The sequence below is a fragment of the Vitis vinifera genome, chromosome 10, assembly GCF_030704535.1.
Source record: "Vitis vinifera cultivar Pinot Noir 40024 chromosome 10, ASM3070453v1".
In the NCBI taxonomy this organism is placed as follows: domain Eukaryota; kingdom Viridiplantae; phylum Streptophyta; class Magnoliopsida; order Vitales; family Vitaceae; genus Vitis; species Vitis vinifera.
The window spans coordinates 8,075,684-8,091,658 of record NC_081814.1 but is presented as its reverse complement, the minus strand read 5'-3'; the positions used below and the strand labels follow the sequence as shown (position 1 = coordinate 8,091,658).

At 35.5% G+C, this 15,975-nt stretch overlaps 1 long non-coding RNA gene and 4 other non-coding genes across 5 annotated transcripts; 3 read left to right on the top strand and 2 right to left on the bottom strand.

Annotated features, from left to right (window-relative positions):
• Positions 1-1,980: 1,980 nt before the first annotated feature.
• Positions 1,981-2,077, bottom strand: MIR399A (microRNA MIR399a). Its single transcript, NR_127819.1, has one exon. It is a non-coding gene; the product is annotated as a microRNA MIR399a (primary transcript).
• A 1,324-nt stretch (positions 2,078-3,401) lies between these two features.
• On the top strand, positions 3,402-3,506 carry MIR399D (microRNA MIR399d). The gene has a single exon (NR_127850.1). It is a non-coding gene; the product is annotated as a microRNA MIR399d (primary transcript).
• Positions 3,507-7,892: 4,386 nt separating this feature from the next.
• MIR399H (microRNA MIR399h) lies at positions 7,893-7,982 on the bottom strand. Its single transcript, NR_127823.1, has one exon. It is a non-coding gene; the product is annotated as a microRNA MIR399h (primary transcript).
• A 2,044-nt stretch (positions 7,983-10,026) lies between these two features.
• LOC132254461 (uncharacterized) lies at positions 10,027-10,943 on the top strand. Its single transcript, XR_009466753.1, has 2 exons — positions 10,027-10,522; positions 10,608-10,943. It is a non-coding gene; the product is annotated as an uncharacterized LOC132254461 (long non-coding RNA).
• MIR399G (microRNA MIR399g) lies at positions 10,168-10,280 on the top strand. The gene has a single exon (NR_127822.1). It is a non-coding gene; the product is annotated as a microRNA MIR399g (primary transcript).
• Positions 10,944-15,975: the final 5,032 nt, after the last annotated feature.

The window sequence follows — 15,975 nt, the reverse complement described above, 5'->3', positions numbered from 1 at the left end:
GTACAGGCATTGTATTAGTCAGATGAGATGTATTTAGAGAATGGGTTGAACCTTACACAACAGCCATACATGAATAAACGAACTGGAGCTCTCTTCACATAAGCCGGATAAATTTGCAATAATAACTATTGAAACAAATTTCCAACTGATTGAAGCTTTGATAATTGATACCACTAGGTATGTTACAAAGCATTCTAACAGTGATATATGGATGTACAGTGGTTGTAATGGACCACACTCAGCATGACCTTTAGGCCACTTCTAAAATGTAATCTTTTCCAACTAATTATTCTTGCAAAATTTTCTTTGACGTCTGGTGTAAATAGTTGTAGAATATTAATCAACTCCTGGATTTTGCATTTCAGAAGTTATATATGATTTCCAGGGCTTTCCTACTTCAAATGCTTCTTTAATTTGTGAGCAGCCATGCAAAATCTCTTTGATGTCTAATGTAAAAATTTGTACACAAATCAATTCCTGGATTTTGCATTTCAGCAGTTTCGACTAATTTCTAGCTAGGCCTTTCCTACGTACTTCCAAGTAACTTCTATATGATCAGCCAAAATAAAGGTCCAGCTAAGAACGTCCATAATACTTAATTTTAGCTAGCCAGATATTAATTAATGTGGATTCAACGATGAAGTGATGCAGTAATTAATCTGTAATTGGTTCATGAAATGGAAACAATCAATACAGAAATCATTGGTAGATTGAAACTTGACTGAACTATACATCCTCCAAGTATGGAAGCAAGAACCTGTACTGCCTATTTTCCGCTGAAATTCAAACAACGATCCATCCCCTTTGTTGGGGTGTTGGCCTATTACCATACCAGTTTGCAATTTCTTTCCTAGACAACGTACCTAACTTGTCTTTCTCCCACCTTCCCAGTGAAATATTAGGTATAATATTTCACTCACATGTACTCATGATGGTGGCATGCCCTTCAGCCTTAGTCAATGAATTAGAAATTAATATCAGGTATAATATTTAACCTTAAAAAAAAAAAATTATATAATAGTCAAATGCTTCACTTTACTGCTCCTCTTTTCCAATTATTATTTTAGTATCATGTTGATGTTAACTTAACAGGGGATTAGAAATGATTTACTAGACCATTCTTTCTTCAGGTTGCTGCCATATCTTCCTTTCAGTTATATGCTGATGCAGTCTTCTTTGAGGATTGGGGTGGGATGAATTGCATCAAGATCAGAGTAACATATTGCTTTGCAAGAGCTGTTAATCTACTGTTAATACATTAGCAAAAACATCTTGCTTTCTCACACCCTAAGACTTGAGAGCCTGGGATTGTAAGTGGATGCTTCCACCCTCTTTTTTTTTTTTTTTTTTTCTAAATTAATTTCCTCGTAAGTGTTGTTAACTTATGGACTGTTGATGATCAAGCTATAGTCAATGCAGGAAGAAACTTTTATTGATCCTCACGGTAACAATGCATGATGTTATAAAAACCATTCATTTGTGATATAATCAGGAAATTAATCATCTGGATTAAAATCATGAAAGAAAGATCACGCTTCTAAGGTTCACATAGGAGCTAGTTAATTAGTAGATAAGATTCACGAAACCTTTTTGGTTTTATTATGACAATTGATTATATAGGGGGTTGGAGATGTTACTTGAAGCTGCTCTTGGCAAATCTAATTCAATTCCTCTAGTACATATTGCTGAAAGAAAAATGTGATTCTAACTTCAGAAATCTTTCATGTAGACTTCATAGCTAGCATTGTCCTGCTGCTTTATTAACTGATAATCTTGGGTGCCATTATGTAGTTTCCCTTGGCAAACTTGTGTATTGAATTTCTCCAAGTTGGTCGTCCATATTCGTTGCTGTTTGTGGATCGATTGACTTCTTTCTGGCTCAATTTCTTTCACCTGCATGCCAGTGGATAAAAACATTAGTCTGTTGAGAAAGAACCGAAGTAGTTGCATTGGTGATCTGGGCCAGTACATTGGTAGAGTAATTGAATAACAGGGCAATTCTCCTTTGGCAGAGCAGCTACCGCCTTCTACTCCATGCGTGATATCTCTGCCAAAGGAGAATCACACTGTTATTCTCCTCTACCCTCAAAACTCCATTCTTTACTGTCTGTTCTTGCGTTGCTGGAGCTCCAAGTGCTGCCTTTTATGCTTTCATGATTCGCACATTAGATATGGATATTCTGTGAAAACGAATCGGTATATGCTAGGGATAATTCCTCCAGAGCTTGCACTTCACTTCCACCGTCACAGTCATGGTCCCCCTTCTCTTACTAGAGCTCTTCTGTGCCAGCATACTTCTAAGACAGGTTTTAGTACAGGAATAATAAGTGGAACTAGGGCTTTTCAAGGACATGCAGAATAAAGTCAATTGATATTCAATTTCCATTCATAGCCCTTTCGTTCTCTAGCACTGTTTTTTATTATGTCTTGTTCTTTGTTGTCGATCATCATCTGGTTCAATGCTCCTCTAGGTACCTCTAGCCAATTAATGTATATGATAACATCATATAACATACATATGGAGAGCATAGAACGCAGGTACCCTGAAAATGTATCCATGATACCGGATTCATATATAAAAGCACACAGATGACGAAGTATTGTTTGATATGCATGTCAAATAACATGCATTTGCACAGCCCGGCGGGCAGGAATAACAATTAGTATGATCCTTAGCTTCCACTTAGTTGAACCTTTTTTGGCTCACCGCATGACAGCCACAGAAGAACTAAGAATAGGAAATGCGGGAAGGAGATAAGGAGAACATGCCAATGGATCTTCCCTTGTTGAGCTGTTCCTGTCAATCTTCCATTATCTCCTTTTCTTCATATTGTCTTTATTATAATCTTTAGATAAAGTTTAACCTCCTGTTTTCGATGCTAAAGAGGGGTGGCCATCTCATTTTGTGCCCAGTGCTTGATATGTGGGGTAGGCCTTGATGGAAGGACCATATGTGTTGGACCACATCTGTTGGACCACTGTTAATTTCCATATAATTTCAATTTTATGTGAATCAATTAAAGGAATAGCTGGCTTCTGGGCATGAAATTCTGGTAATGTGATAAAGAAAGTTTTGTTCTTGAGTGGATGGAGAATGATCTGGTCCAATAAAAATCTGGCTGAACAATCCCTAGCGCATGCACATATGTATAACAAACAGTACATATATACGAACAAGAAATATATACTACAAATCAGTTCTGCCAAATAAGTTTCCCAAATGAAATCTTCGTACATATGTACGGAGATGCGTTCAAGATAAGGGAATAAAGCTTGTCACCTGTTAGCATATTGTTCTATCAAATATACCTCTGCATGGAGGCAGCTGGATGGAGTCCTCTCTAAGATTATAAATATGCACCCTTTGATCATTGCTCCACAATCTTGTCGCAGTACTGCAGGTAAATTATAGAGCAGATTTCTTTTGGCAGATGGCGATCACAAGCCAATGTGCTCAAAGGGCATTGAGTGTGTCTGCCAAAGGAGATTTGCTCGTGAATTTAACTGCAACACCTTCATATTAACAATGCTCCTCAACCATATATGCACATACAGAAGTTGGCAATCAGAAATAGTATCCACCAAAGGGAGATCTATTTCCTTTTTATTCTCATGCTTTCAGACATGCATGAAGCTTAGTCCATATAACCATGCACAAACTCAAGCTTATGGTTAGATTGAAGAGTGCAAAATGTGGTGGAGATCTGTTTCCTTTTTATTCTCATGCTTTCAGACATGCATGAAGCTTAGTCCATATAACCATGCGCAAACTCAAGCTTATGGTTAGATTGAAGAGTGCAAAATTGCAACTTCATTCTGAGTGATTTTTACTTTCCACACTTATTTTTATGTGTTTATACATGAAACTAATGTTGAATTGGTGTGGTGCAGGTATGTTATTGACCAGGCTACAACTAATAAGGAATTCTAGGGGAGTGGTTAAATAATTTATATAAAGCTTCAAAATCAGTGGAGAGGTTTTGATAAGTTGGGAAGGAAAGAGGGAGACGTTATTAAGATGTTTTCATCAAGGATGGCTGAAAATGTCAATCAAATAAGAAGCTGTGGAGATACAATTCCTAAGAAGAAAATTGTTGAGAAGGTTTTAGGGAGTTCACCTACATGTTTTCAAAGAATCTCTCTCATCTAACTGTGTATGAATTAATGGGTTCTCTTGAAGCACATGAAAAGAGAATTGAGTAGATTTATGGAACAACCTCCAGAGCAAACTCTTTCAATCAAGATTAAATCTATCAGAAAAAAAAAATGGATGGAGAAAGCAAAAAGCAGTAGAAGCAACAAGGCAATTACCAACAAAGATTACAAGATAGAAGAGGAGCTTCCAGCACTAGTCATGGTCATGGAAGAAGTGGTACAGAGACAAAAACAATCAAGGCCTTGGAAGAGGGAATCCTAAAATTGAAACTCGATGTAATGTTTATAAGAAGAATAACCATGAAAGCAAAGATTGTTGCTTCAAGAAATGTCCATGGTGCAGGAACTCCAATCATCTTGACAAAGATTGTGGGAAGCGAAAGTGGAAGCTAATTTTCCAGAGAATGAAGAAACTTTTGATAACTTGTTTTATTCTTGTATGAATACTCAAGAAGAATCACAACATATCTGGTATTTTGAGGGTGGATGCAACAATCGTACGAAAGGAAATACAAGCAGCTTTGTTAGCCTTCATGAAGAAGTAAAATTAAAGGTGAATCTTGGAGATGGAAAACATCAAAATGTTAGAGGAGAAGACATTATTGCCATACAAACAAAAGGAAGTAATTAATTCAAAGCCTACTAATGATGTCCTTTATTTCCTGGTTTAACTCAAAATTTGCCAAGTGTGAATTGTTACAAAGAGGATATGTGGTGAAAGTTGATGAAGATGCATGTGTGATCCATGATAGGATAGCTAACCATAAAACAAAGACGGCTCCAAACTAAGTCTTTCCTTTTCTAATGCCATCCAAGTGAAATCGTGCTTTGGTGAGTGAAGATGTTGATGAATTTTCTGTGTTATGGCACTCACGGGACCGACATCTGAATTCTTATGGCCTGGAGATGTTAAATAGGAAGCAAATGATGATTGGGTTGCCATTTATTCACAGGAGTAAGGGTGTATGTAAAAGGTGTATATATGGAAAAATTCATAGATTACCTTTTCCGAAAACCTCTTCGAGGGTAGAAGCTCCACTTGAAGGTGCATGCTAACATTTGTGGTCCTACTAGAACACCCTCTCTTAATAAGAACTTAAAGATATTTTCTTCTTTTAATTTGTCACTGATTTTTCAAGAATGATGTGCATGTTTGTAGTACTACAACTCAAGTCAGAAGCCTTTTTTATTTCGTTGAGTTTAAGGCTCTTCTGGAAAGGCAGAGTGGACACCGTTAAAGACCCTTAAGGACCGATTGTAGGAAGAGTTCATATTGAATAAATTCATCCCGTTTTGCAATGAAAATGGCATAAGAAGATAGAGTTGACTGTGAGGCAAACACCACAACAAAATGGTTATGCTGAAAGAAAAAATAGAACCATCGTGGAGATGGCTCTTAGCATGCTAAAAGTGGAAAATTTGCCAAATGATTACTGAGCTGAAGTTGTGAATATTGCTATTTATATTTTGAATAGATACCCCACAAAAGCAGTTTATAATATGACTCCGTATGAAGCTTGGTTCAAGAGGAAGCCACAAGTTGATCATTTAAAAGTTTTTTGTTGCATTGCTTATTACCATGTGCCTTCACAAAATAGGGAAAAGTTTGATGAAAAAGGAGATAAAATCATTTTTATTGGATACAGTAATAAATCAAAGGGTTCTCGCTTATACTTTAAGCCAAATTCCAGAGAGTTAATTTGAAGGGATGCTGTTTTTTAGGAAATGGGAAAACGACAATGGAGTAATAAAGAGCAGCAGCCAGCACCACCAATGTTCCGAGGAGGTGAAAACTCAACTAGAAGAGAAAAACAAATCTTCATTCCACCAACAAGTCCTAGAAAACCAGATTGAAGAAGCAGATCAAGCCCAACTTCATCACCAGACTCATTTCCCTGCATGAAGGTGTGTTCTTTTCAAGAAATTTATGGAACATGTGATGTTGCTTATCTTGCTTATGAGCCACAAAAATTAAGTATGAAGAAGCTGTCAAAGAACAAACTTGGATAAAGGCTATATATAGATGAAGAAATAAAAAAGATAGGAAAAAAAAAATTTCAAACATGAAAGTTTGTAAACAAGCTAAATGAAAGGAAAGTTGGATCGAAATGGGTGGTATACAAATTGAAGTACAATGAAGATACCTCAATCCAGGCAAGGCTAGTGGCTGAAGGCTATTACCAACAACAATCCAGAAATTTATCTTCCTCTGCAGAAAGTTGGGCATGCAGTATTTTTCGAATTAAGGGGGGAATGTCAGAAAGTAATTCAAGAAAAATCTTTAATTAGTTAGAAGCGTTTCTAATTAGTTTCCAAGAGAAGTTAGAATCATATTTCCCATGTAGTGATTTATTAGGGGGGAAAAAAGGATTCTAGCAAGAAAATTTTGAATCCTTAAAATTTAAATAAGGAACAAATGGCGAAAGCAAACCTCTTGGTTATGAGTACGTGTACAAGGAAATTTCCTTAAAACATTGAATGTCCTATATTTTATTTCTTCCCTTTTTATCTGCCTTTTTTTATTTTTTATTTTTTGGTCAGTTGCAGCTAGATAGAGGGTATTTTGCTCTATATTGAATTGCTTGAAGATCAAAGATCTAAATATGAGTACATGCAGAAGATGGATATTCAGCGTATCTGTTTAATCATTTGATTTACTTGGACCACCTGTTTTTGGTCTAGTTAATTTTTTTTATCACAATCATGGGCAAACAGCTTTACCTTTCTTTTATACCTTCTGAATCATTAATTTCATCTGCTGATCGATTAACTTAGGTATAACAAATGGTTGTGGAAATTGAGCATGTACCCATAACTTAGGTATAACAGTTAGGGTGCTTATTGATTGCTCCATGACATCTCCAAGTTGATCGTAACTTTCTATATCTTTGTATGGATGGCTAATGAACAGATGTATTTTACAAATGGTAAAGATCTCACCTGATTCTCAAGGAAATAACACAAACTGGTTTATGAATACCGACTGAAAAATATTGGATAAGGAGTAATAGGTCCTAGTTAATCATTTTACTGTTGCTTTAATTCAAAAAAGTATGCATATAGCTTAATTAAAGGAATGATTTTCTGTGGTACAAAGCATTAGTTTTACAGAGCCCCATCTTGAATATGTCAAATTTGGATCTCAGAAAGCAAGAGAGGGCGAGTTCAGGAGCCTACGTCAGGACATGAATTTTCTAAGATGTTGAATTTGACTTCACGTTCAAAGCTAACCTCCATGGCTTATTGCTTGACATGAATTTAGGTACATCAAGTCCCAACTCTGGAAATGGGGGCAGATCCAGCACCCTCTATCGCAGACATGGAAACAAGCCTTGAACACATACAGAAGCAAGGATAGTTACCAACTATATATAGGAGGAAAAAATGCAGTCAATGCATAGGTTTGGCTCGTCAAATTAAGCTGACTTCCCGGCCCCAATGATCCCTTGAAAGTAAAATGGCTCTGTTGGTTAAAATTCCGGAGCTTAATTTGGTGCAGTGATCCTCATTGATACCATTTGTCACTGGTAAGCATACATTGTCCAGACTTACCTGCCATAGACAAGAGAAAAGAAAAAAAAAGAAAAAAAAGAAAAAGAAAGAAATAGAAAAGCATTATCATGTGGCAGAAGGGCTTAAACCTTTGTTAACATTCATGCTTACTTCAAAATGGAGATAATTATACTTCATTGTCCATTTGGCAGCAACCAAAAGAAGATGGCATGAAATCACTGTGCGAGCGAATGGCAGGGCAATTCTCCTTTGGCAAAACAGAAGTATGCATGTGCATGATCTTTCTGCCAAAGGAGGATTGCACTGTTATTCCTCAACTCCCCATCTGTTTTGCTTCCAACACCCTTGCTCGAGTCGTCGCAGAAATCACAAGTGCATTTTGTAGGCATGACTTGCACCCAAAATTGGATATGCCAAAACAAGGAATAGAATATGCTGGGACAATTCCTGTAGAGTGTTCTCTTTATCATTCATGGGACCATGGTCCAGATTCCTTTACCATTCTTTGAAAAGGACTAAGAGCTAGTTGACATCTTCTTTTGCCTTTTCTCAGTAGGAGCCTGAGGGACCAGTTGAGTACATCTCCATTTAGCTTTTTTTTTCTGCTGAGATTTAGATATGTTTTTAACAACATATACACCTGAAATGCTAGAAACATTAATATTCTTCCATTATCTTGTAAAGAATTTATCATATTGTGAAGGTAGGGTTAATTAATTTCTTGGTCACTTGAGTATTTCACTGCATTATTTATCACACATCTCATAGGAGCTAAATTAAAGTTGATAAAATTTGTCTGTGACTATAAGAAAATATTGTAGAATGTTCGAATTAAAGTTTCTAAGAGTCCTAAAATGAACAGATTAAGTTTTAACCCTACCCTAAACTCCTAAAGAGAGGCTTCAAGTTCACATGCTTGGGGTTCAAATTTTAGAGAAAATTATTCTTTTGATTAGATAAGGAAACGCCATCCTTTTTATTTCTAAGCTTGTTTTTGCATAGATGCCCAGTATTCACCACATTGCTTTCGATTCATGATTAGTGTAAGATGCCCAAAGGGAAGAACAAACAAAAAAGGGAAAAAAGAGGCACACGCTAGTACGACTGTGTCGTTCAAACTTAAATGTGGAGCAAAACCTACAAGCGTCCCTTAGGATCTTTGTGTTCGATAATGTTAATGTAAAATATATGCATGCATGCAATTATGTACAAATGTATGTGCACTAGACATGCTTGGGGTTGGTTAGTATCCTAAACGATTGAGTAAACCTCGGGAAAGAGGGAAGATGCCACTATCCATGCTATGCATTATATATATGCTTTGTGTATGAACTTTCTCTTGATTCTATACAAATTTATCATGCATGTTCTTGAATATGCATGCATGCTTAAATTGACACATTTGATAAAATGTGGTAGAGGTTGAGGCGCGTGTCAAAATTTTAAATATATATACGTGCCATCTAATATGCAGTACAACTGGTACGAACACAAACGAAATGCGCCATATAATCTGTAGCCATGGAAAAATCTGATGATAAGGATGAGCAGATGGATGGAAAGGATGGAAAAGAGAGAACATGCTACAGGATCTTTTATAATGTGCTTTTTTTATTTCATTTTCTTCTCCTTTGTTTCAGACGAGTATATAGGAATCAAATGGAGGTAAAGTGGGGCACTAATATTTGATGCTTCCCTGTGACAAGCTACCATCTAGTTTGAGTGGCTCTTCGGAGAGGAAGGGGCCAGGCGCCACATTGTTTTGAAGGGGTAAAGTCAAGATGTAGTTAAAGTGAAAAAAGAGGAAGGCAGCATTTGCAGGAGAACCTCACTGAAATTAATTAATATGGAGCTCCATGTAAAATTCAGATAGAAAAAGGAGAAAACCAAAAGCCAAAAGATGATTGCTTTATAAGGAATTGTATTTAAATAACGGAAATAACAGAGAGCCTACTAAATTTTTGGAAAGCTAAGGTTGTAGTTTTCATATTTTTAATGCTTATGGTTTTTAATAGTAGGGATGCAGCTTCCCTTAATTCGTATTATATTTTTACCAAACTTTAATAAAAAAAATGGAGATATTAGCTTGAGAGAAAATCATCAAAATCATACGTACCGCAATCCTGATTGGATTCGGAGAACCATGCATATATCAACCACATATAAAAAGGAATAAGGTGAACTTTTATGGATCAGAAACATATTAGTTGTACACATATGTTCTTGTTCCTCAAAGTATCCAAATTTCATTACATGTCGACATAGAAACCTCATATTTAGATGGAAATCGAACCTTGTACCGAGACGGGTTTAAAGCTGTGTGGATCGAAGCCACTGGATCACTTTATCTCCCTTCATTGCTAAATAGAGGATGTGCTCAGAATATATCCTTGCATGCGGAAAACCACACCCCACACCACTCTTTCATATCATCTATATATATGGATGTCAATCCTGAAAGTGTTCATCGACATCAAGTGAGTAAAATCAAATGCATGGATGAATTGCTGGGCAATACTCCATTGGCAGTTGGCCACTCGGCTGACCGCGGTTGACTTCACAAGTAGCAGACTAAGCTCACTGCCAAAGGAGATTTGCCCCTCAATTCAGCTGTGCAGTCAATCCATCCAGCCATCTTAGCTTACCTTCCAACCCAATGTAAGAGCTCCTTTTGTGGCGTGAGAGTGGCCGGCACAGGCACGGGACATGCACTGACTTTAATTAGTATTATATTTGACAAATCCGATCTTTATTTAGTTCAGTTAACTTCACTTGTTTATGTTTTCAATATTACTTGTAAGATACTGTCAAGTCTGCTGCAGGTGAAGAATTTTGGTGGCCCACACCCCAAAAGGTGAGCAGTGTTGATCAATAAAAGTATATATCGATCCTTTGCCTCTTAACTGAACAATTATTATCTCTTCATCATGATATTCTAGGTTAAATTGTTGGAAGAAAATAGTGGACATATACTCGAGCGTGTCCAAATAACTACATGTAGTGCAAGAGACGAAACACAAAAACACAAATATGGATAATTCTGAATGTGACTTGGGCTGGTCAGAGATTGGAAGATTAGTATTCTGGCTTAAAACAAGCTAGCCATTAATAAATTTGATATATATGGTCTAGTCTCTTTGATAAATGTTATTACAAAGCGTGGGAATCTTTGAGCAATGTAGTACGCACCCCTACTAAGACTGCAGAGAAAAATGGTTTGTACTATACATGCATTAAGAGTACTACCAGAGAAGAATGGTATCCATTTGATGTGATATGACTTGTATTGTTTTTCGTCTTTTTGCTTTTCAAATAAAATCTTCTGCCAGGATAGAAAAAGATGTTCTCCAAGAGGAAATTCTCTTTCCAGGCGACAAATTTGATATGATCAGAAAAGCAATGTCCATGGAATGGTTCATGATATTTTTAAATTCACGGAGCAGATATCATGCACTAGGCAATGAATGAGAAGTTGAATTACAGACAGATTTTATGTTCACATCCATGTAAATTCTTTACCCTTCCACGACCCTACCTGCTTATCATCCACTCCAAAACCTAAATTCTATATATATATAGACATATGTAAATAATTTTAATGTCTAAAATACTTTTTTTATCCTTCTCTTTCTCTATTAGAACTAATAATGTATTACCTGGGATTAGTTATAGGATATTCTCCCATGACACCAGCACAAATGTGTGAGTTCTCTGTCTTGTAGTGTAAGATATACCTCCCTTCGTAATAGCTCTTTGATACGGTTAGCAAAGTACAAAAAGAAAAATTCTTTTGTACAACTGCTTCTTCTTCCTAAAATTTATCTCGGTATCAAAGCTTCCTCCATTCGATCCAAATGGCCACTATCGAAAATATATATGAGAATATTTCTTCTGTTAATCATACAAATATTTCCACTGCTCAAATCCCTCAAATATCAGTTCAAGAAAATCCCCAAAATCAACTCATCGAAGCTCAAGATTTTCCTCCTGTTCAAACCTCTTTTCCATCTCCAAATCAACCACTTACTATTAAGCTTGATAGAGATAGTTATTTGATATAGAAAAATCAGTTACTCAACGTTGTAATTGCAAATGGGTTAGAAGGTTTTCTAGACAACACCCACCCTTCTCCTCTAAAGCTTCTTGATCTACAATAGCTCATTATCAATCCAAAATACTATTTATGACAAAGGTGCAATAGACTTATCATGAGTTGGTTCTATGCATCTTTATCAGAGAATGTCATAGCTCAAATAGTGGGATATAACACTACCAGTGAAATGTGGTTAGCATTGGGTCAGATCTATGCCTCCGCTTCAATGGCTAGACTTATTGAGGTGTGCACCCAACTTTAGTCTTTAAAGAAGGGAGGTATGTGTGCCTTGGATTATATTCAAAAGATTAAAGGACTCTCTAATAGTTTAGTTGCCATTGAAGAACCAATTTCTAGAAAGGATTAATTGATTTACATGTTTTCTAAAACACTTTTTTTTTTTTTTTTCAAAAATGCTTTTTAGGTTAAAAACACTTTTTTACACTGCAAGTGTTTTTTAAAAACACTGTCAAAGAGACTATAAGTATATTCTAAGATATTAAAACCCACTTAATTGAATATTTATATCATAGGAGATGAAATCGAGCCTTGTACCGAGACGTGTTTAAAGCTGTGTGGATCGAGGCCACTGGACCACTTCATCTCCCTTCATTGCAAAATAGAGGATGTGCTCAGAATATCCTTGCATGCGGAAAGCCACACCCCACACCACTCTTTCATATCATCTATATATCTGGATGTCAAGCCCTGAAAGTTTTCATCCACACCAAGTGATTTAAATCATATGCATGGATGCATTACTGGGCAATTACTCCATTGGCAGTTGGCCACTCGGCTGACCGTGATTAACTTCACAAGTTCCAGAGTAAGCTCACTGCCAAAGGAGATTTGCCCCGCAACTCATCTGTGCAATCAATCCAGTCCATCCATCTTACGTTACCTTCCAGCCCAATGTAAGAGTTCCTTTTCTGGCATGAGTGTGGCCGGCACAGGCACGGGCCATGCAGTAACTTTAATTTGGTATTATATTTGACTAATCACATCTTTATTTTAGTCTAACATCTCTTATTTATGTACATGTTTTCATTACTCGTAAGATACTGTAAAGTTTGCTGCAGGTGAAGAAGGGAAAATTATGGTGTCCCACACCCCAAAAAGGGGAATATTGTTTCATAAAAGCATCTTTTGTTTTTTGACTGAACCATTATATTAATTCTTCATGATTTAAAAGCACTTAATTAGCTTGCATTATTAGAAGAAAAGAGTGGATATATTCTCAAAAGTCTCCAAGCCCAATGCATGTGCAAGAAAAAACAACACGCAAACACACAAACAAAAATATATGAAAATTCTGAATGGCTTAAGGTGGAAGACTTAAGCAATGCGACAAGGGCTGCTCAGAGATTGGAAGACTTAAGGTGGTTAATTTTCGGTTATACCAATTGTTAGGCTATGGCAACAAGATTAGATCTTATTGGTATATGTTTTCTAATTTATTTTCAGCCATGTTTGTATATGCTCTATAAATTTGGTTTATAGAATATGAAGGGTTGTACATGATACATGGCCTAATCTCTTCCATAAATGTTTGTTGTAGTATGTGGCTCATATTTGAACAAAAAGACATGGAGAAAAAGGGCCTGGAGCGACGACATTTGTTATTCAATTTTTTATTTTATTTTTTATTTTTTGTGGGGTGAACGATAAATTGGGGGGTGCGAGGGGCAACGCCCCTCGCAATACGATTCAAGAGTATTTTTGGAATTTTTATTCCTAAGGGTTAATATAAATACCATTTTATGTAACCTTAATTTAATACATAGTGAAAATCTGTTTTTCCTATTTGCATGAACGTAGGCAATTAGCCGAACCATGTTAAATTTTCATGTTCTTTTTTTTTAGTTTTTCTATTTTTCACCATTAATCGTTGCATGGATTCCAACAATGTTATTACCATGGAAGAAAATATCGGTAATCACGGATATATCGGTACTTCGATTTTACGGATATATCGGATATATCGGAGATATATCGGCGGATATTCTGGAAAAAAATATCGGTAGACTTAAAATTGTTAAAAACTCATGGAAATGCAAGAAAAACCTCATAATAATATAATTAGAAGTATAATTGACATTTTAAAGTTGTTTTATTGAAAAATTTGATATATATATGATATAATTTGCGATATTAGATGTAATTACATCATGTCGATCTATAAGAAATGTTAATTTTGTAATTGTTCTCATTATAAAGTCACATAAAATATTTCATTTAATTAAATATCAATAATTTGTACACATTAAATTCATTAAATAAACATATTTCATATTCAAAATATACTATTTCATGTTAATTAAATTAATTAAATAATTTAGCTAAGTTAACTAGTTTAATTTAATTCTAAATGTGAAAATAAATCACAAATAATCATCTAAAATAAACATATCAATTTATAATTAAATAATCAAATCAACCTAAGTTAATTCAATAAAAATATAAAAATTAATTACAATTGAATGTAAAAATAGCATTAAATCATCCATATTGCAAACATACTAATTAATTGAAAATACATGAATTAATTACAATTGCAAACAAAATTAATTATAATTTAAAACAAATATACCTTAAAATAATTAAATAATTGAGCAACCTTAATAAAAATTGGAGTAATGAGAGAGCAAATGAAGAATGAAAGCAAAAATGGATGAAATAGATGAAATTTGGGTTATTTATAGAAGAAATTTGGGCCAAAATAGCCGTTGGAACATTAATTTACTATTGAAAATCAATTTTAGCCGTTGGATAAAAAACTGGGAGCAATCGGGCCGTTGGATCGCCATATTACCATTGGAATCACATCTAGACCGTCGGATCAATACAGGCGTGATCTGAGCCGTCAGATCATGTTGCATGAAGGAGGGGAAATATCACCAAAAAATCAGTGATATATCACCGATATATCTCCGATATATCACCGATATATCACCGATTTTTTGCCACCAGAGGAGATTTTTTGAAAAAATCTCCGATATATCTCCCCGAACCGATATATCGGCGATATATCGCCGATATTTTGACGATATTTACGGAAATATCTTCTCTTCGATTTTTCTCCATGAAATATCGTGTCGACTCCTCCCGATACACGATATATCGGCGATATATCGCCGATATATCCCGATATTTTCCTCCATGGTTATTACAAAGCCTAACAATCTCCAAGCAATGCATCCCAACCGAAGCAATGTAGGAAAAAATGATTTTTAGCTTTGTACCACACAACAAGAGGAGATGGTATCCATTTGATGTGATATGACTAGCATTCTTTCTCGCCTTCTTGTTTAATTTTCAAATAAAGTCTTCTGTAAGGATACAAAAAGATATTCTTCAAGATAAAATTTCCTTTCCATGCCACAGATTTGACATATATGAGAAAAGCAATGTCCATGGAATGCGCATGATATGATGCAATGTGAAATGAATAACTAATAAAAATTACAGCTAAAGAGGACAAGTAATCATGCACACTTTCAATTTCTCATCCCATATTATACTATACTTTACATAATAAATAATGTACCACGTGCATCATTTGTCCAAAGAAAAAGGTCTTCATCCACACGGGGTGGCTCCAACATGAATTACACATGGGAATTGAATCTGATGGTCCGTGATCAATTAAATAAGGGCGTTACAATTGACTGATCAAACAATGACCAGTATTCAATTCAAACGTATGTACGTATTTATGACAATATTCGCATAATTAAGTTAGTGACTTGTATATCATCTCCACAACACCCTCTAGACGGGTCTAAAATTTCTTATGAAGAGAGGTCAACGAATCTATGTTGAGTAGCCCACCACGCGGTGAAAAGGAGGGTTTCAAGGTTAGGTGGAGTTTCTTGTGGATTTAGGCCTATCATTTAGATTATTCCCTATTATTATTATTATTAATTGATGCAGACATTTGTATACGAATTACGTTGTATTGTATAGTGTTTGTCTTCAGAAAGATGTGAACAATAAACGTATATTTGACAGAAAATGTACACGTAGGATCATCAACGTCATCACCATCATCTGGGTGTATCGAGTAGCATCCATGTCAGCACAAACAATTACTTCATTTGGCAGGCCCCCCTAAAGTCACCTTATTTATATTAACATATTCAATTTGTTTGCTTTCCGGAACAAAGGAGGAAAAGAAAAGTAAAATGTGAGAAAGAAGAATACTCAAGTGGGAA